At 44.3% G+C, this 20089-nt stretch overlaps 1 pseudogene across 1 annotated transcript; it reads left to right on the top strand.

Moving 5' to 3' along the window:
* The first annotated feature begins 10674 nt into the window (after nucleotides 1–10674).
* LOC308468896 (ATP synthase F(0) complex subunit C3, mitochondrial pseudogene) lies at nucleotides 10675–12078 on the top strand (annotated as a pseudogene). Its single transcript has 3 exons — nucleotides 10675–10742; nucleotides 11290–11501; nucleotides 11876–12078. The product of its transcript is annotated as an ATP synthase F(0) complex subunit C3, mitochondrial pseudogene (transcript).
* The last annotated feature ends 8011 nt before the right edge of the window (nucleotides 12079–20089 follow it).

The following is a 20089-nucleotide window of genomic DNA, read 5'->3' as shown; positions in this document are numbered from 1 at the left end:
CATGGTTGAAGAAGGATATGGACAAGCTGGAACATGTGCAGAGCAAGGGTGACCAAGATGATCAGGGATCTGAAAATGAACCTTGTGAAGGCTGGTTGAGAGAGCTTGGGATGTTGAGCTTGGAGAAGAGGAGACCAAGAGGTGACATGAGAATCATCTTTAGATATCTGAAGAGCTGTCACATGGAAGATGTATGAGAGGAAATTAAATATATGAGTCCTCGTGGACCCACATGTCCGTGTGTAAGTGAATAACAAAACAATCAGCCAAGTGCCTGGATTTTGCACAGTTGTTGTTGGAATCTGACTGTCTCAAGAATCAATGGAGGTTGCAATCGGGGAGTGAAGCCAAACCGCTGCATTAGCAGCACCAAAGTGACTCTCTGGGGTGCAAGCCTGGGCAGTATGTATGGATGTCCTTGGCTGTTCAGACAACAAGACCCTCCTCTCAGCCCCTCTGATGTGGTCCAGAGGAAAACAGAGCAATATGTTTGGCACCAACTTGGCTGCAGAAGTTACCCAAGGGAGACATACAAGGTGCCATCCCATCATCTTAGGAATTCTATTCCGGACTTGTGTAGACCTTTCTTCTCCCAATGTAAGCAACAAGGCAGTGGAGGTTTAGGATCAGAGTTTTCTTTCCATACTGTAAGGGCTTCCTTCCCAGGTTGATGAGCCCAGTCAGCCCCTCACTTCTCTACACCATGTGCAGAAACTGCCTTCCTGACCATTTGACCCACTATTGGTCTCATCTGCACAATCTGCCAGAGCCTGTCTCTGCATGCTGAGGAAGTCCCTAACTCACCAAGGATTTGAGACCCATTGGCTACCTAGTTTAGCAGGTCAGACGAAGTTGCTGTCACCTGCTGAAAGCTTTTAGGAGCCACAGGTGAGCTGAGTGCAGGGTGGGGACCAAAGGTGAACCCTAGAAGGAGCATGACGCGTCCCACTTCAGAAGTACTATCCCTCCCCTAACACCCTATACGCCCCAGTAAAGCGCTCCAGTAGCAGAGTAATAAACTCACAAAAATAAGCAACACAGTGAAGCATTGGGAATATAACTGGTTAGACTTGTTTTTAATCCCCTCTTTCTACCCCCTTTGCAAGGAACAGATCACACACTGCTAATGAAGTTTGAAATCCTTACAGATTCATAGGTCTGATACATGTGCTGTTCCATGCAGCTGCAAGGAGAAACACAGGCAAAATATTCTTGGGTAGAAAGTACAGAGTATACCGTCGTTCCAAAACCTGTGCTGTGAGCTCAGGAGTAAGCTTACACAAGTCATCCTTCATTGGTTACATGATGATGGGGGGGGGGGGAGTAGAAAGGCTTCACTTCCTCCCTCTCCAGAGGAGGGGGATGCATGACCTAGGAGTGTCTATCTACCAAAACAGTTCTGTAGTCCTTTACCCCTTCATGCACCAATTAGCTGCAAGATGAAGCAAGCTTGTTTCCTGCTGTTCCAGAAGGCAAGACCTGAACCAATGGATTCTAACGACAAAAAAGGAGATTCCAAGTGAAAATTAGGAATTTTTTATGATGGTAAGAGCTGTTTGACAGTGGAGCGGACTCCCTCAGAAGGCGGTGGACTCTCTCTAGTTGGAGGTTTTAAAGCAGAAGTTATATGGCCATCTGTCAGGGATTGTTGAGGTGTGATTCCTGCACTGCAAGGGGCTGGTCTAGATGACCCTCGGGGTCCCTTCAAACTGTACAATTCTGTGAATCCTAATTGCCTCAAGTGGGGCCCGCAAATAGAAGGGAAACCCAAAAGGAGGCCATGGAAGTCTGAGTCTTCCACTTATTAGTCTCATTACGCACGCAGGTGAGGTCATGTTCCATTTTCTCCCATACCTCCTGTGATCTCCACTAATTAATTGCCTTCTCCCTCCCCCTTCCCTGACAAATCCTTTTCTTCTGCCTTAATTGGAACAAAGACATCTGGCAAAGATTTGCTCATGGCGGTCTTCATCTCTAAGCTATAGACACATTCTGATTGTTAGGGGAGTTAAAAAGGGGAAACTTCCCTGAATACAGATTCTGTGGGATCTCTCCAAAGCTGTTGAATGGTCACATGATCCCTGAATCTCTGATGCTGCTGCTACATGTGCCCAACTGAGAAGCCGGACCTATGGCTATCGGGGTTTCAGGATTGCTATTGGACTCCCACTTGGCTCTCAAAATCATAGAATTACAGAGTTGGAACGTACACCTTGGGGTCATCCAGTCTAACCCCATACAGTGCAGGAATGACAGCTAAAGAATCACTGTCATGTGGCCATCCAACCTCTGTTGGAAAACCTCCAATGAATAATAGAATTGTAAGCTTCTGCATAAATCCCCTACACTAAAAATGCCAGCTCAATTGCATGAATTCCCCTTTTTTTTATCAGCAGTTCTCCACCCCCACCAGTCTTTTAATTTGGCCCCTATTTCAGCTTCTCTTTAATACCACCAGGAAAGCTGTCAGTGCCTGACACATTTACTATGCTTTCCCCCCCTTTTTTCGGGGTGCATCTAGGGTTATGTAGATTTATGGTAAAATATTCATGAATCTTCCTTCCACATTCATTTTTATTTATTTCCAAATGTAAAGCCTTTGTTCCCTGCTCGGTCCATAAACCTGACAGCATGTTGCCAACTTCTGATTGAATGTTTTAATATCTCTTCTTATTCCCTCTACCAATGGATTCCTCGCTCTTTCCTCTGACACTGGAAACAAATGACAGTTTTTTAAAGAGAGTTGAGCATGGCACACTAGAGGCGTCCGTCCTCTTCCTCAGAGCCACTCATGTCCTTTATTACGTTACCAACTCTTCTGATCAAATCAACGTCACAAAAACATATAAAATATATGCTCATTGATGACCCTCCCTTTGAGTGGCATGGAAGAGGTCTTCTCAGACTTCCAAATTTCCACACTGGTGGCCCATCTAATCCAACATCCTGTTCTCACAGTGGCCAACCAGGTGTCCATTATGGGAAGCCCACAAAAGCCCTCTCCCCTCCTGTGATTTCCAGCATCCAGAAGCATGGCTGCCTCTTACTGTAGAGGCAGAGCCAAACCAACATGGCTAGCAGCCATTGACAGCCTACTCCATGAATTTGCTCCATCTTCTTTTAAAGCCATTCGAATTGGTGACCATCACTGCCTCCTAGGGGAATAAGTTCCATAGTTGTAACTATTTACTGCATGGAGAAGGATTCCCTTACCCTGGTTTCTCCTAAGCCCTAGTCTGACATGCTAACCAGTACACCACACTGTGAAATCAACAGCAGCCAAAGTGGTTCTTGCTTCGACTGCTTAGAGAGCTCACCTTGGTGTGGCAGGAAAATGGCAGCTCCATTGCTCATTGATGACCCTCCCTTTGAGTGGCATGGAAGAGGTCTTCTCTGACTCCCAAATTTCCACACTTTTGTGACTAGCAAGGGTCAAACTCCAGGGTTCAGCAAGATCAGGACCAGGATAAGGGAAGTGCCTCACACTGGTGGGTGGAGGGGAGGCAGTAAAGGTGTCAGAAGCCTAGATGGGGGAGTAGCCATCCATCTCAGGAAGGGAATTGGAGAGACAAGAGAAGGAAGGAGAGAAGGAGAAAGATGGCAGGAGGGAATGGTAGACACAGCCAATTCCAGTTATAAACTCATAGAACTGTAGAGTTGGAAGGGCTCCAAAAGTCATCTAGTCCTACCCCATGCAATGCAGAAATCACTGTTAATCAGTCTCCTCTCTCTCTGCCTTACCCTGCAGGACAGGGGTCACCTGCAAGCTACAGGGAGGATGGTGCTGGATTGTAAATGGATAGCTAGATAGATTATAGATACGGTAAATAGATACATGATAGATAGATGAAAGATAGATGATAGATAAATAGATAGATGATAGATAGATAGATGATAGATAGATAGATAGATAGATAGATAGATAGATAGATGATAGATAGATAGATAGATGATAGATGATAGATAGATAGATAGATAGATAGATAGATAGATAGATAGATAGATAGATAGATGATAGATGATAGATGATAGATGATAGATAGATGATAGATGATAGATGATAGATGATAGATGATAGATGATAGAAAGATAGATATAGACAGATATTAAATACCCAAATGTGAGGTAGCAGGGTATTTTATCGTAATATATACAAAGCAAACCAACAATAAATAATAAAAGAAAGAAATTGTGACACACCAATATAAATCAAGGCATCCATATTTCCCTAGCTGGCATGGGTGGCAAATTCTGAGCTTTCTAAAAGAGCTGCTTGCCAGTGGAACAGACTCATTCAGAAGGTGGCAGACTCTCCTTCAGAAGCTTTTAAGCAGAGATTGGATAGCCATCTTTCAGGGATCCTTTAGCCATGATTCCTGCACTGCAGGGGTTGGACTACATGACCCCTGTGGGTACCTTCCAATTCTACAATTCTAAGCCCAATGAGGTAGTTGGGCAGGAAGCCCATTGCAACTCCCTCTGACCTCCATTAAGCAAGTGGCATTTTTGCTCGGTGCAGTTTGACATCTCCCAGATGGGACAGGGCAGTTATTTATGGTAATGAGATGCTCGTTTGATGATTGGAAACATCTTGACAGAGGGTTTGTAGGGGGCAAGAGTATAAGCAATATGGATTTGGAGCACACAGTAGCTGTGAAACCTCAGTCAACATGGTTCTCATCAATGACCCTACAACTCACGGACCTAAAAGGCTCTCATTTGGACCAATAACAGCTGGTTCCCACCTTGTCCATTCCTGAGGACCAAACAGGCTTTGAGAAAATCCCCATCATATATACCTTTCTCAAAGACTTAGCTAACAGCCAAGAGGAGTTAACTCAGGGTCTTATCTGCCCATGGAGCACATTTATTCAGAGGTTCAAAAGCCTTTGGTTTCCTTCATGTTTTATATCAAAGCAAGGGGTCCTTTTCAGATGTCGAAAGCATTTTATCACCTAATTGTTGGAGGGATTGTGATAAACTTGGTACATATTACCATTTACGGTGGGGATGTAAGTTGGTGCAAGATCTTTGGAATTTAATTTTGATGAAAATGATAAATATTACTAAAGAAATCATTGCTTGTTCTCCAAATTTAATATTTTTGAAGATACCAATGTAGATATAGTATCAAAAGAAGTGGTCACATATATGATCTTGGCAGCTTGAACAGTCATTGCAACCCAGTTGAAAACAGCCCTAAATCTTATACTGCATGCTTGGTACAACTCAGTGTGCAATATATATATATATATATATATATATATATATATACACACACACACATATATATACATATATATATATATATATATATATATATATCGCTTTCTGGATACCCCGTTTGTGTTTTCTTCTCTGTTCCATCCTAAAGGCTCTTACAATATTTTAAAATATAGATGGTCAACTCCACCGTCTAGAAAGAATATTCTGAGTAAACCTTAAGAACGTTCTGAGGGCAAGAGCTCTTTGACAGTGGAACAGATGACCTCCAAAGGTAGGGGACTTCCCTTCACTGGAAGTTTTTCAACAGAGGTCAAGTGGCAAAATGCCAGGGATTCTTCAGCTGTGAATTCCTGCATTGCAATGGGTTCGACGTCCCTTGGGGGTCCCTTCCAACTATACAATTCTATGATTTTAAGGAAGAAATGAGGAAGAAGTAAATAACGGAAGGCACTGACCTCCAACCATCACTGCATTTCTGTCACTGAATGCTTTCCTAGCTCAGTGCAATGCAGGGACAACAGCTAAAGAATCCCTGGCAGATGACCATCCAACTTCTGCTGAAAAATCTCCAATGAATCATAGAAGGGTAGAATTGTAGCATTGGGAGGGACCACCAAGGGCCATCTAGTCCAACCCCTGAAATGCAGGAATCACAGCTAAATCACAGCCTGGAAAGATCTATTCACACAGGTGTTATGAAAGCCGACACTGAATCTTTATAACAGAATTCCATTTTGGAGTTATACAGGAAGGTGACTCCCTTGTGGCTTCCTTTTAAGACAGTTTCTAGCAAGGAAAGATATTTTTTGCTGCAAAGCAACACATTAATGCTCGCTCAATACATTTGTTTAATATTTCCTTCACAATCTCCTTTGCTTTGACTGTCGCAGCTTGATGGACAGTCCTGCAGTTGAGGCATTAGACAGATTTTCTGCCTCAATTTTTAAATAAAATACTCATCTGGCTTGATGGATGCACCGTCTCTGGGACCTGCCCCTTGAATCAGGCCAATAATGGGGAGCATTTACTCCAGCATCTGCTTCCACAGTAGCTGACAATATGTCTAGAAACCAACAAGTGGGATCTGAGCACAAAGAGGTGTCTCCCCTCCTGTGGCTTGCTTCAAACAACTGCTGTTCAGAAGCATTGCTACCTCTGACCATGGAGGCAGAGCATAGCTATCCTGGGTACTAGCCCTCTCCTTCTAGACTTCAAGGCAGCTGGACTTGTAGGGCAACTAGTCTCATATAACCAACATGATTGAGTCTAATAATTGCATGACAGGGTTGAAGCTATGGAGTGAGCTGCCCTCCCAGGCATAGCCTATGTCATTTCCCCTCATCTTGGGAGGAAAAGGGCCTCAAGTCTTTTGCTGAACTCAGTCTACATGTGAACTTAATGTGTGAGTTCTGAGCTGCTCCCTCCAGCCACATGGCTTTAACCAGCCTCTTTTGTTTTAGACGAGAATGGAGTCTGAAATTAATGTTTTTTTGTTTACCAACAGCTTAGGAACTTTTGCCATTCTGTAAGCAATCAACGTTTTACTGTTTGTGTAACTTTTTCTCATTGTTGTATGGAAATATATATATGAATCTGACCTTTGGAGAATTTTGTAAGTCTGTCTTTGTGCTGCAGAAGTGGGATACTTTGGAGAAAACTACCAAAAGGTCACATATTTAAGGTTTTACAGACTAGATTTCCAGTACCTTTCTTTGCTTCATGTTTTGCCATGATAAATGTCTGCTGGGGTTCTCTCACCAAAGAGTACTTTCCTCTATCTTGGGTCCTGGCTTCTCCTTGGCTTCTCCGAAGACTCCTCACCTCTGGTTCTGTCTGACATCATCAGCCATGATGCTCACTGGAAAGCGAGTCTCTGCCTCTCAGCCTAACCTACCTCACAGAGTGGTTGTGGGGATCAAACAAGGATGGAGGGAAACACCTTGAGCTTCTTCCAGTGAAAAAAGTGGGTATAAATGCAATTAAATAAATAATAACGTCTCTTGCTTTTTCACTCGTCCCAGAAGCTTTGCCCCAAAGATGGAAAACATTGAAATTATGGTGGAGTACTATAGGGAGGATTGCATTACATGAAAAACTAACCTGGTACACCTATGTTTTTTTAAAGGAAAGACAATGTAACCTCTTCTGTTTGAGTTTGGTGGGATTTCACTGAGCACGTTAAAAAATGCATTTGTCTCTTCTGCAAGCCTCTCAAGAAATTTGGGATAGGTAACATCTAAAGTGGGTGGCGCTGTGGTCTAAATCACAGAGCCTAGGGCTTGCTGATCAGAAGGTCGGTGGTTTGATCCTCGTGATGGGGTGAGCTCCTGTTGCTCGGTCCCTGCTCCTGCCAACCTAGCAGTTCGAAAGCACACAGTGCAAGTAGATCAACAGGTACCGCTCTGGTGGGAAGATAAACGGTGTTTCTGTGCGCTGCTCTGGTTCACCAGAAGCAGCTTAGTCATGCTGGCCACATGACCCAGAAGCTGTCTGCAGACAAACGCCGGCTCCCTCGGCCAGTAAAGCAAGATGAGTGCCGCAACCCCAGAGTCGTCCGCGACTGGACCTAACGGTCAGGGATACATTTACCTTTAACATCTAATTAGTTGCAAACTTTTCTTGATGTCATATACAGCCTTTTTATTCTTGGTGCTCTTTGTGCTTCAGGTATAGATTTATGCAGTGCTTTTTTTTCTTAAAAAAATGTTTAGGTGTACTCTCATTTTCCTACTCATATTGAAATACTCCCCCTCAATGAGGCCAAACTTACATTCACAAAATGTTTAGGGGTATGCATACCCCTGCATGTCCCCAGAAAAAAAGCACTGGGTTTATGTTTCTGTATATCTTTTAAGTCATGTGGACCCCACCTCTTGCCCTCTCATTTCTTGTGATGGTACCCTTCACTTACCTGTCTGCATCTCATCACAAATATCCAGATAACCTGCTTTACCATTTATTCTGGTGAATGCAACATCCCATACAAGCCTTGGCTTGCTTCAGTTGAGTTTTTAAGTGTATATGTCCCAAAGTTCTGTTTTATAATCTGGATTATATGGATAACATTCTATAAAAAACACTTCCCTCCCCCGCCAAAAAACCCACTCATAAATGCAGTTAACTTGCAATTATGCTTTCCTTTTTGGATCCTGATTTCCACTGAAGTCTTAAAGAACCAAAAGGTATTTGCTCATCCCTAGTTAATGTCTGCAGAGCTGCACCACCTCCCCTTATAAATGAGAAATATCCGTTTCTGTGTCTCTGGAGAAACTATTAGGAGAGGCGTGGTTCAGATGCTTCCTTGGGATGTTTGGAGCCCTGGGTACATCATCAGTACCAGTTGCTGGGAACTGCAGCAGGGGAGGGTGATCTTGTGTTCCTGTTTGCAGTTTTCCCATTGAGGCATCTGGTGTGGATAGGATGCTGGGTAGGATGTGCCACTAGTCTCACCCAGCAGGGTTCTGCTTATGTTATGTTGTTCTGCTTGAATGCTTCCTGCTGGTTTCCTGCACGCATCTAGTGAATACTGGTGTAGATGGGCCATTGACCTGATTCAGCAGGCTCTTCTTATGTTCTTACAGGTAGTGGCCAGGAGTTGTTCTATGGGTTCCTCTTCCCAGGAAGAATGTGAGAACAGACACCCTCCTCTTCTGCATTTAACAAGCTTAAAGGGGGGTGGAAAATGGTATTTAAATATGCAATTCCACGTGCTAGGTTTGGGGGGGTGGGCAATATGGTTACGCATCACTTTGCAGTGGTATAGGAAAGATAAGAACATAAAATTTGCAGATGACACCAAACTGAGGGATAGCCAGTGCCACTGAAGACAGAATCAGGATTCAAGATGACCTTAAAGGATTGGAGAGCTGTGAGAAAACTGACTTAATGAATTTCAATAGGGACAAATGTCAGGTTCAACACTTTGGCAGGAAGAACCAGCTGCACAAATGCAAGATGGGGGACAGCTGGCTTGCCAGTAGTAATTGTTAAAAGAATCTAAGGGTCTAAGTAGACCACAAGCTTCACATGAGTCAACAGTGTGATGCAGCAGCAAAAAAAGCTAATGCTGTTCTAAGTGCATCAACAGTAATTAGTGTCCTGATTAAGGAAAACAATAGTACCACTCTATTCTGCCTTGGTCAGACCCTACCTAGAGTCCTGACTCCAGTTCTGGGTGCTACAATTTAGGAAGCATATTGACAAGCTGGAATGTGTGCAGAGGAGGGCAACCAAGATGTCCACAGGTCTGGAAACCAAGCCTTATGAGGGATAGTTGAGGGAGTTGGGGACATTTAGCCTGGAAAAGGAGAGGATATATGAAAGCCATCTTCAGATATGTAAAGGGCTGTGGCATGGAGGATGGAGCAAGTTTGTTTTCCCCTGCTCCAGAGGCTAGGACCTGAACCTATGGATTCAAATTTCAAGAAAAGAGGTTCTAACTAAACATTAGGAATAACTTTTGGGGGGTAAGAGCTGTTCAACAATGGAACATCTCCCTAGGGAGGTGATGGACTCTCCTTCCTTGGAGGTTTTAAAGAAGAGGTTGGATGACCACCTGTCATGGATGCTTTAGTGAAGATTCCTGCATTGCAAAGGGTTGGGGTATATGACTATCAGGGTCCTTTCAACTGTACAATTCTATGATTCTATATGTTAACTTCCTTATCTCTCTCCCTGCTCCCCCCCCCCCCAGAAGGTGACAGCTCTTGAAGCTTCTGAGTTTCTGCCAAGACCAAATGCTTTTTCATAAGCTGGCATGTCTTGTAGAGGCTGAGCCAGTGGTTTCCAGAGTAAAGATGCCAAAAAAGTCGAAGGGGTTCCAATTCTACTTAGCACAAAGCTAAGTTCAGATGAGGCAACATGAGAGCTCAGAGTCTAAACGTCATTGAAATGCAGACAGCAAGTGCATGAGCCAGTGCAAAGTGGCCTTCTGTGCCATCCAAGCATGTTTCACTGGAGGAGAAATTCCCCGCTATTCGTCTAACTTCAGCTTGATTCCTTTACAGTGTGCTGACAGGTGGACAGAGATTCCCCAGTGAATCTCCTCCTGAAGAGAATCGCAGAATTGTAGAGTTGGAGGATACTCCAAAGGTCATCAAGCCCAACACTCTGCAATGCAGCAACCACAGCTAAAGAAACTTTTTGCAAATGGCCATCTGAGCACTGTTTGAAAACCTCCAATGAAGGAGGGTCCGCCGCCTTCTGAGGGAGTTTGTTACACTGTCAAATGGCTTACCTCAGAAGTCCTTCTGAGGTAGATCCATCCACCCCCACCACTCCCACTGGCATCCATCTCCATTGGGCATCTCAGCCCTCCCACTCTGAGAGCACAGCTGGCCAGACTCCTAAAACTTTCCTTTCTCCTCCCCTGCTGCAAGTGAGATGGTGCAGCCCTGGGTCCTCCCAGACTATGCAGCCCCCCGTTGCTCTGCCCGCTTGCCCGAATTCATGTTTGCCTGTGTCAAGCTTGCCACTGGGTCCTTCTCTTTGATGTGTACTGGATCAAGAATTCTATTGTGTTGAACCAAAGGTGATCTGTTCCGGAAGCTTTGCTAACGCCATCTTGGTACTCAAGATAACCCCACAATTAATTGGTAGTTGTTGTAGCAATGAGCTCATATATGTTTATACTCACTTGCTTTGATATACCCGGTAAGTTAATTGGCTTGCTTTGATGTTATCCTTATCTGCGGGGTTTGGGGTGCTGGGCTCTGAGCCCAGAAAGGGGAGCTATCTCTAAGCTTTGAGTATTTGCCACCTATGCCGTCATCTGGCCAGATGAAGTGATGGGAACTCATAGATAAAGTGATGTATGCAGCTTTGTGTATAAATAATGTATCCACATTAGCTTGGGCACGAACAAGCCTTGCTGCGGTGTCCATCATACATGTGTAATGGCTAGGAGACCTGGCAGGCTATACTGTAAGTCTACACCTTTCTGTAGTAAAGCACTGGAACTGATCACTGGTGTTTGGGACATCCATCTTTGGTATACCTGCACTCAATGACTCCCACAAGTCCTCCGTTGGGCCTATGGTTCAGAACATCTATACATCTATACAGACCGATTTCTTCAACTGTGTTGCCTTGGCCAGAAGCCAGGACTGAAGAGGGCAGCACAACTTTCCTTACTGGTGCGGACAGTCAACTAACACTAAGGGAGTTTCAAGCTAGTGCTTTCAGCAAAGACATTGACATGGCTGCCAAATTTATTGGTGCTGCCACAGTTGGAGTGGTCGGTTCCAGTGCTGATGTTGGAACAGTCTTCAGGACTGGCAAAACTGACATACAAGCTATGGGACAAGGATAACTGTGACTTTAAAGATGAATGGGAACCCTTTACAAAGTATTTGAAGATGCAACAAAGCGAACTGGACTCCTTGGCTGGTTTTGAATAAACATTCACAAACTTTTTATTGATAATTATTACTTAAATAGTTTGAGGATCTATACAACTGTGTAACATGCAGAAAACAGCATTTTTAGAGAAATCAAAGACTGGAACTGAGGGAAGTCGGGGGGTGGGGTGGGTGGGTTCTGTGGGGGGAGAGAGGAAAAAGGGGGAAAAATAAGGATGATATGTTTCTGGATAATATGTTTTGTTTTAATTTTGAATAAAAAAGTAATTTAAAAAAGGAACTATCTTCAGGAGTGTTAATTATTGGCTATGTCAGAAATGCTTTTCCGAAGCAGCAGCTATTTTCATATGCTATTGTGGGATTTGCCCTGTCTGAAACCATGGGTCTCTTCTGGATGATGATGGTTGCTTTCTTGATTCTTTTTGGCATCTAAAGAGATCTGTTTCTAAGGCTGGCATTAATGCAATCTGATTCTGTGAATCTGGGTTTGGAAAATGTTTATCTTGGAATGTAAACTACTTCCAAAGCAATTTAATTAAAGATGTTAGCAAGTTTGAACTCGGGGTGGGGAGGTGGGAGAGTCCTTCCTTTCTGGCCATTTGAATCCATCAGTTCGGGTCCTCCCCTCTTGAGCAGCCGACCATCTTCCATGCAATGGCTTTTCAGACATTTGGAAATAGCCAGCAGATCACCTCTCAGTCTCCTCTTCTCCATGCTAAACACCCCAAACTCCCTCAACCATTCCTCCTAAGGTTTGGTTTCCAGACCATCATCTTGGTCACCCTCCTATGCACACCTTCCAGCATGTCAATATCATTCTTAAATTGTAGTACCCAGAACTGGACACAGGACTCCAGGCAGGGTGTCACCAAAGCAGAACAGAGTGGTGCTATTCCTTCCCTTGATTTGGAGACTAGACTTCTGTTGATGCAGCCTAAAATTTCATTAGCTTTCCCCCTGATGCTTCACAGTGTTAATTCATGTTAAGCCTGTGGTCTCCTAAGATCCCTGGATCCTTTTCACATGTACAGCTGTCAAGCCAGGTGTCCCCCATCCTATATTTGTGCCACTGGTTATTCCTGCCTTACATATATCCCTGAAATTCATTTCCTTAGCTGCTTAACCGTTTCATCTCAGCCCTCAGTTATTTATTTAGTTAAACATGTGTATCCTCATGTCTCCCCTACTTTCTGAAGCAGTGAGTCGAGGCCAAAATATGGAAAAGAACTAAGAAGAAGAATCTCCCCCCAGGTGAATTATATAAAGCACATCCCACTTGGATCCAGACCAGCTGATTTGTTCCCACCTGCCATGGAGGGCGCGTGGTTAAGTCAATTAATGAAAAGTTTGATCTTGATCTGCTTTGTAGTTAATGGCAAACACCACCGGGGAGCTTTAATATTCATCCCTGGCTTTGAAGATGAAGAGCATCCTCTGTAATGAGAAAGTCTCATTACAAGATGTTCCATCTTGGATATGAGGCCCTTAGTTGTGATTATTGCATTGCATGGGGTTGGGCTAGATGACATTTTAGCGTCCCTTCCAACTCTACAGTTCTATGATTCCTCCCAGGTTCAAGACTCGCCATCCTTCTACTGCCTTCCTAAGGTGTGTCCTCAACCTGTCCCCTTTATTTATTTGAATTTATTCAACAAGATGGTGACACAATAGTTACCCCCCTTTGCCTCCTTTTGGAAATGAAGGCAGTCCAGGAAATGAAGGCATTAGCTGGAGAGCTTTTTAATTAAAATCATCTTGTTTCCTGATCAAAGATTAAAGGAAGGAGGAGATTCTGCACAGCAGGAGTAAACATATTCCCTTCTTGTGATGAGCATTGTCCTTGTGAAAAGCATGCTTTTATTGTTCTCTTACTGCTTCAGCACCTCACAATCTGCTCTTGGGCTAGGGGGCAGCCTCTAGGCCCCAGAGCCTGGTGGGGAGAGTCCCTGTAGGCAGCATGGAGACAGCTCTGTAGGATGACCCTGAGTCCTAGCTCCCATCTGATGCATTGTTGGAGGTTGAGCTAGATGATCCATAGGGACACACTTCCAACTCTACAATCCTGTGAGTCTATGATGCTGGAAGGCGGTGGCCTTTCCTTCACTGGGCCAGTGGCCCACCTAGTCCAACACCCTGTTCTCACAGTGGTCAACCAGATACCGGTGGGAAACCCAAAAGCAGGATTAGAGTACCAGAGCACTCAGCCCTCCTGTTGTTTCCAGAAACTGATATTCAGAAGCATGGCTACCTCCAGATATGGAGGGTAGAACATAACCATTGTGGCTTGTAGCCATCAATAGTCCTCTCCTCCATGAATTACCGGTAGTCTATCCTTTTTTTAAAGCTGTCCAGGCTGGTAGCTGTCACTGCCTCGTTCAGGAGCAAGTTCCAGAGCTGAACTATGAGCTGTGTGAAGGACTTAACTTTTCCCTGTCCTGAATCTTTCAACTTTCAGATTTCTAGGATGTCCATGAGTCCATCTTATGACAGAGGGAGAAAAGTGTTTCTTTATCTACCTTCTGCATGCCATTCATGATTTTATAAACTTCTACCATGTCACCTCTTCCCCACCTTTTCTCCAGACTAAAAGGTCCCAAATGTTGCAACCTTTCCTCCCAAGGGAATTACTCCATCCCTTTCATCATTTTGGTTGCCCTTTTCTGAACCTTTTCCAACTCTACAATATCCTTTTTGAGGTGATGTGACCAGAATTGTACACAGTATTCCAAATGCATCCTAGGTTTGTATAACAGCATTATGACACTGGCAGTTATATTTTCAGTTCCTTTCCTCTTAATCCCTAGCACTGAACCAGCCTCTTTCATGGCAGTCACACACACTGGATCAACGTCTTCAGTGAACAGTCCACTATCCCCCTCAAGGTCTCATTCCTGGCCAGTCACTGACAGTTCAGACCCCATCAGTGTATACGTGAAATCAATAATTCTTTTTTCAGAATCCTGCCTTTTTTGAGTGGTCCTGTTTTGTGAATGAATGATTTTGCTGCTGCAGAACATCTTGCTTTAAAAAAAAAAAAAGTTTTGTTATTTGATTTTATAATGTACATTTATAAAACAGACGAGACAGTTATAACAATGCATACAAATTAAAAGATAAAAAACCAGAACTATAAAATGGGCACATAAAATGAGTGAAATTGCATATTATGAAGTGCAAGTAAAAAACCATAGAATCATAGAGATGGAAAGAACCCAAAGGGTCATCTAGCCCAACTCCTTGCTATACAGGAAGGAGATTTCCAGATTTGTCAGGATTGTGATGAGGCTTGTCTTGGAAATGATGCGTGCACTGTGTATGTAATAAAGGAATGCCAAATCCTGTAGAAAGCATCTGAAGGTTCTAGTAGTCCTTGTTGAAACCTGAAATTATGCATACGGTATATATTATCATAATCATTATCAATATCCTGCCTTTCCTCAAGAACTGGGACTCAAGACAGCTTGCAAAAATTAAAAGAAACACAAATAAAACACATACAGTCTTATTTTGGTTTTGGAAGAGCTTACTTCCCAAACATTTTGGCTCCCGAATGCCACAACCCCAGAAGTGACTGTTCTGGTTTGCAAACTATTTTTGGAAGCTGAACATCCGATGGGGCTTCTGCGGCTTCCAATTGGCTGCAGGAGGTTCCTGCAGCCAATCGGAAGCCGCGCTTTGGTTTCTGAATGTTTTGGAAGTCAAACGGACTTCTGGAACAGATTCCATTCGACTTCCAAGGTATGACTGTAAAGCTAAAAACACATAACACTAATAGTTCAAATATAATTAAGTTCTAATATAATTTAACAATAAATATATTAAAATACTGATAATAAAAACAGAACAGCACTATTTTAAAGCCTTCCCCTTAAAATAAATAAATAAAGTGAGTTCCCAAAGGCCTATCAGAACAAAATGATCTTCACCTGCCAGCAGAAGGACAGCAAGGAGGGAACCAGTGTAGCTTCTCTTGGAGTTCTAAAGGTTGGAAGCAGCCACCAGTGACAAGGCTCTCTCCAAGAACCCCATCTAGTGTGCCTGTGAAGGTGCTATGAAAAAGAGAAGAGTCTCCCTTGAAGATCTCAGAGCCTGGTTTATCTAGGAGGATATAGTCCTTCAAATAGTCATCCAGGGCTTTATAACTGGGAATTTGAATTGTGCATGGAAACAGACTGATGGCCAGTGAGTGGAGCAGTTGTAACACAGGACAGTTGGCATCTGAAAGCCTCTACTTCTCATATTCAACAAAGGGGGCAGCTGCTGTCATTTTTTGCCTAACTGCAGGAGGGGAGAGTGCTCTTGTGCTCGAATCCTGCTTGTGGGTTTCCCATTGGGCCATCCAGTTGGCCACTGTAAGAACAGGATGCTGAACCCAATGCCCCATTGGCCTGATCCAGTAGGGTCTTCTTGTGTTCTTATGAAGGAAAGCTTTCACAGCTTCACAGAACGGCTTGCAGGTGACTAATACTCAAAGCAATGTCCAAGCGTTTGAAGGAAAGGAGGAAAGAGGGAGGGGGAAAAACCTGACCTTGATGCATTTCTCTGGCTCTCGTCCATGATGTGATGATGCCAAAAGAGCTCAAAGTCCCTTCTGGCTGCATTGAGCTCCTTGTCTTTGGCAGATCACATCTAAATTTCTGGAACGTTACATGTTCACAGTTGCAAAGCTAACAGTAATTAGGGAAAAAACCACTCTGTGACCAGAATAAGGCGATGGGGGGAGATATAATGAATCACACATGAAAGGGGCATCACTCCGCTGGAAGAAAGTCAAGCACTGCAGATTTCCAAAGGTAAAAGCTGGAATTCCTGCCGCTTTTCTTGCTTGAGGGGCCTGCATTGTTCTGTTTCAAAGGAAGGACTGAGGATGTCTTCCTGCATGAAAGGAACAGAGGATGCCGAACGACACAGGGCAGTCCCAGCGACATGGATGCCCACTTAGCTGTAGCCTTAGATGGCCGGCACAGGAAGGGCAACTGGAAGTGCCATAGATGATTGGCAGAGCATCTGCTTTGCATGCAGAAGGGACCAGGTTCACTCTCTGCTAATGCCATCTCTAAGCAAGGTTTGAAGGCACTCCTGCTGGAAACCCTGGGAAGCTGGCTACCAGTCAGTGTAGACTGGTTCCAAGGAGGCCTCGGTGAGGAGATTTCACCCCTCCCATACCCAAGAATCTCCTGATGATCTCCTGATGGTCTCTGCTGACTCTCCAGAGAGGAGGAGGCGTGTCCTGCCTATCTACTTATTCTGCCCAGCAACATATCAGTGTGTGTGTGTGAGTGAGAGACAGTCAGTCAGTGTATCGGAGAAAGTGAGAGTGTTAGAGATCTTAGAGATAAGATTGCTGCTAAGTGCAGCTGCAGACTCTCAGTGTAGCATTGATTTATGCTTAGAATATTCAGCTCTGTATATAGTTTTGTATCATAGTTGTAGTTACAGAATAAAAGGAGGATATTCTACAGAGCTGCTCTCCGAGTGGTTTATACTCTGCAAGACTCTGCAAAACTCTGCTGCGCAACGACTGTATTATTGAGACAGTGAATCCTGTGCTCTCAGCTCCGAGCTGTGAGTCCACAGCACTGTGACCTGTTCCTGTGAGAAAGGAGGTCTCTGGCGGTGCTACCCAGCTCGCCTAGCCCAGTCGGGGTTGAGGTACATGAGTCCAGTCGGCGCACTGGCTCTAGGGCGATGCTGACATCGGTTATGGGCCCAGTCGTTGTTCCAGTCGTCTGACCTGGCGTTGTTCCAGTCATCCCAGGCGTCCCAGGCGTCCCAGTCGCCAGAGGTTTCTGTTGCTGATTGCCGGACGGTGGAACGGACGCTGCATGCTGGACTGATTTGCGGTGCCCAGAAGCAGAGCTGTTTTGGAGCAGAGTGTTCAAGCTGCCGCTGTTGCTCTTGCTGCTGCTTGATTTATGGAGGTATGTTGCTGACTGCCAAAGGAAGAAGATAGCATCCCTGTTTGCCTGTTAATTGCGCTCTGAGTGGGAGAGAGAGTGGCTGAGGGAGTCAAGGCTTTATCTGTGTTGCACGAGGGAAGTGTCTTGCTCTAAGTAATAGCAGACATGGCCTGTGCACATTCTGGCCAGATGGCTCTGTCCTTTCCTCTCCTCACGCCTGAAACCTATGCAGTTTGGCAAGTAAAGATGAAAGCGCTTTTACAGAGGGAAAAGCTATTTCACACGATAGAAGATGACCCTCCAGATAAGGATGATGATGATTGGGCTGAGTGGCATGCTGCAGATATGAAAGCCCGAGGGACAATTGTTTTGAGTGTTTCAGACCACTTGCTGGTGAACTTAGAGGGTCAAGAGACTGCACAAGCTGTTTGGCATAAGTTGAGAGATATGCATCTGAAGCAGAATGCTGGTTCCAGTGTGATTTTCTTTAAGAAGCTGTGCAGGCTGCAGTTGGAGAAAGGTGGTGATTTGCCTAGCCATCTGTCTCAATTAAAGCGTCTCAGACAGGACCTTGTTCAGCGAGACCTGGCTATTTCAGAGGCTGTATTTGCAATGCTAATGATCAATAGCCTAGATGAGTCTTATGATGGAGTAGCTGCTCAGATTTCCACAATGCCTTCTGACCGGCTAACAGAAGATTATGTGTCTAGCGTGCTCTTGAATGAGTGGGATCGCAGACAGGCTGTTAAAGAAAGCCGGGACTGTGCTGTTAAAAATATGCTTGAAAATGTGCCTGAGTCTTCAGCAGGGGAAAGTGAAAGTGAAACTGCTGCTGTTAAAGCTTTGAAATTGAAGCGGTGCTTTTCGTGTGGAGCACAAGGCCATTTGAGTTTCCAGTGTAAGAAGTCTTCAAAGAAGAAGGGAAACTTCAGAGGCAGAGGGGGAGGAGGACGAAATCCCCATGCACCTGCTACTTCAAAGGCCTTGATCTCTCGCTGTTCCAGTCAACGTGGGCGGAGTTTCTTCGTGGTCGACTCTGGCTGTTCAAACCACGTGGCCAAAGATAAGAATCTCTTTGTTCAGCTTGAGAAGCAAGAGAAAGAAATTCATCAAGCAGATGGGACAGTTCTCACGAGTATGGCTCAGGGAACTGTGTTCTTAAAGAGCCTGAATGCAACTATTAAGAATGTCCTGTATGTGCCTGATATTCAGGACAATTTGTTGAGTGTTTCCCAGCTTGATCGTCAAGGGTTTAAGGTGGTGTTTGCTAAATCTCGCTGTGAAATTCTTAGAGATGGCAAGCTCATTCTGTATGCAAAATGTGTAAATGGATTGTACCAATTGCCTTTTGTTTCAGGTACAGGCACTGCAGAAGCTACTGAGAAAAAGTGTTGCAATTTAACTGTAGATAAGAATGAGAAGTTGCATGACCAATGTATTCATTATTACCATCGCGTTTATGGTCATTTGAATTTCCAGGCTGTGGCAAAAATGCCTGATATGGTTCAGGGTATGAAGTTGAAAGAATGTCCCTACCACATGAAATGTGTTTCTTGTGCAGAGAGTAAGGCAAGGCAAGCTCCCAAAGGTACAGAGTCTGGGAGAGAGGCCAAGAAACCATATGAAGTCATTCATGCAGACTTAGTGGGGCCCCTAGCGCTCTCTAGAGGCAATTCAAGGTTTTTCATGGTTCTGATAGACTCCTATTCGAAATATGTTTGGGTCTATATGCTGCAGAAAAAGTCTGAAGCCTTTACCAAGTTTCACCTGTTTGGTAAATGGCTCAGAAATGTACATAATGAGAATGTACGTTTTCTTTTCACAGACAAGGGTGGAGAGTTTTGTTCAGAAGAGTTTGAGAGTTTTCTTTCTGAACAGGGCATTGAGCATAGGACGGCCACGCCCAGATCACCCTGGCAGAATGGTTTATGTGAGAGAGTGAACCAGACCCTGCAGCAAGGAATCAGAACGCTGTTACATGATTCAGGGCTGCCCAATCCCTTTTGGGCTGAAGCTCTTTCATTTTTCTGTCACGTGTATAACAGGAGGTACCAGTCTAGTGTAAATTGCACCCCATATGAGATGCTTCACGGAAGAAAGCCATGTGTAAAGCATTTTAAAATTTTTGGTTCGGAGGTTTGGGTGCACACCTCGCAAGGTGACAAACTGAGCAAGCGTGGAGAACATGGTGTTTTCCTAGGATATGAGAAAGGGTCTTATCGTGTTCTGATCACAGACACGAAAACCATAAGGCTGACCAGGAGTATTGATGACAATCCACAATGGGACAGAGTTGGCGTTTTTCAGTGCCATCCCATTTGTGATGATGGTGCAAAAGGGGCAAAGAAAGTTAAGAGGGAGGCAAGTGTTGGTGGTGATAATCCTGATGCCAATGTAGTTCCAGATGATGGCACAGATTATCAGAGCCCAAAAGCCTCAGGTGAGTCTGATGCTGACTCAGACTTAGCAGCTTCATATACTTTAGCTCCCCATTCTCCCAAAGAGGAGGAAGCACCAGAACTAGAGGATCAGAGAGTTTTGCGCAGATCCGAAAGAACAACCAAGGGTGTACCACCGAAAAGGTTTTCTGAAGAGTTTGCAAAG

Source organism: Podarcis pityusensis, assembly GCF_964106645.2.
Source record: "Podarcis pityusensis genome assembly, chromosome: Z".
Lineage (NCBI taxonomy): Eukaryota > Metazoa > Chordata > Lepidosauria > Squamata > Lacertidae > Podarcis > Podarcis pityusensis.
Note: the sequence above shows the minus strand (reverse complement) of the source record. Positions and strands in the feature narration are given on the sequence as shown.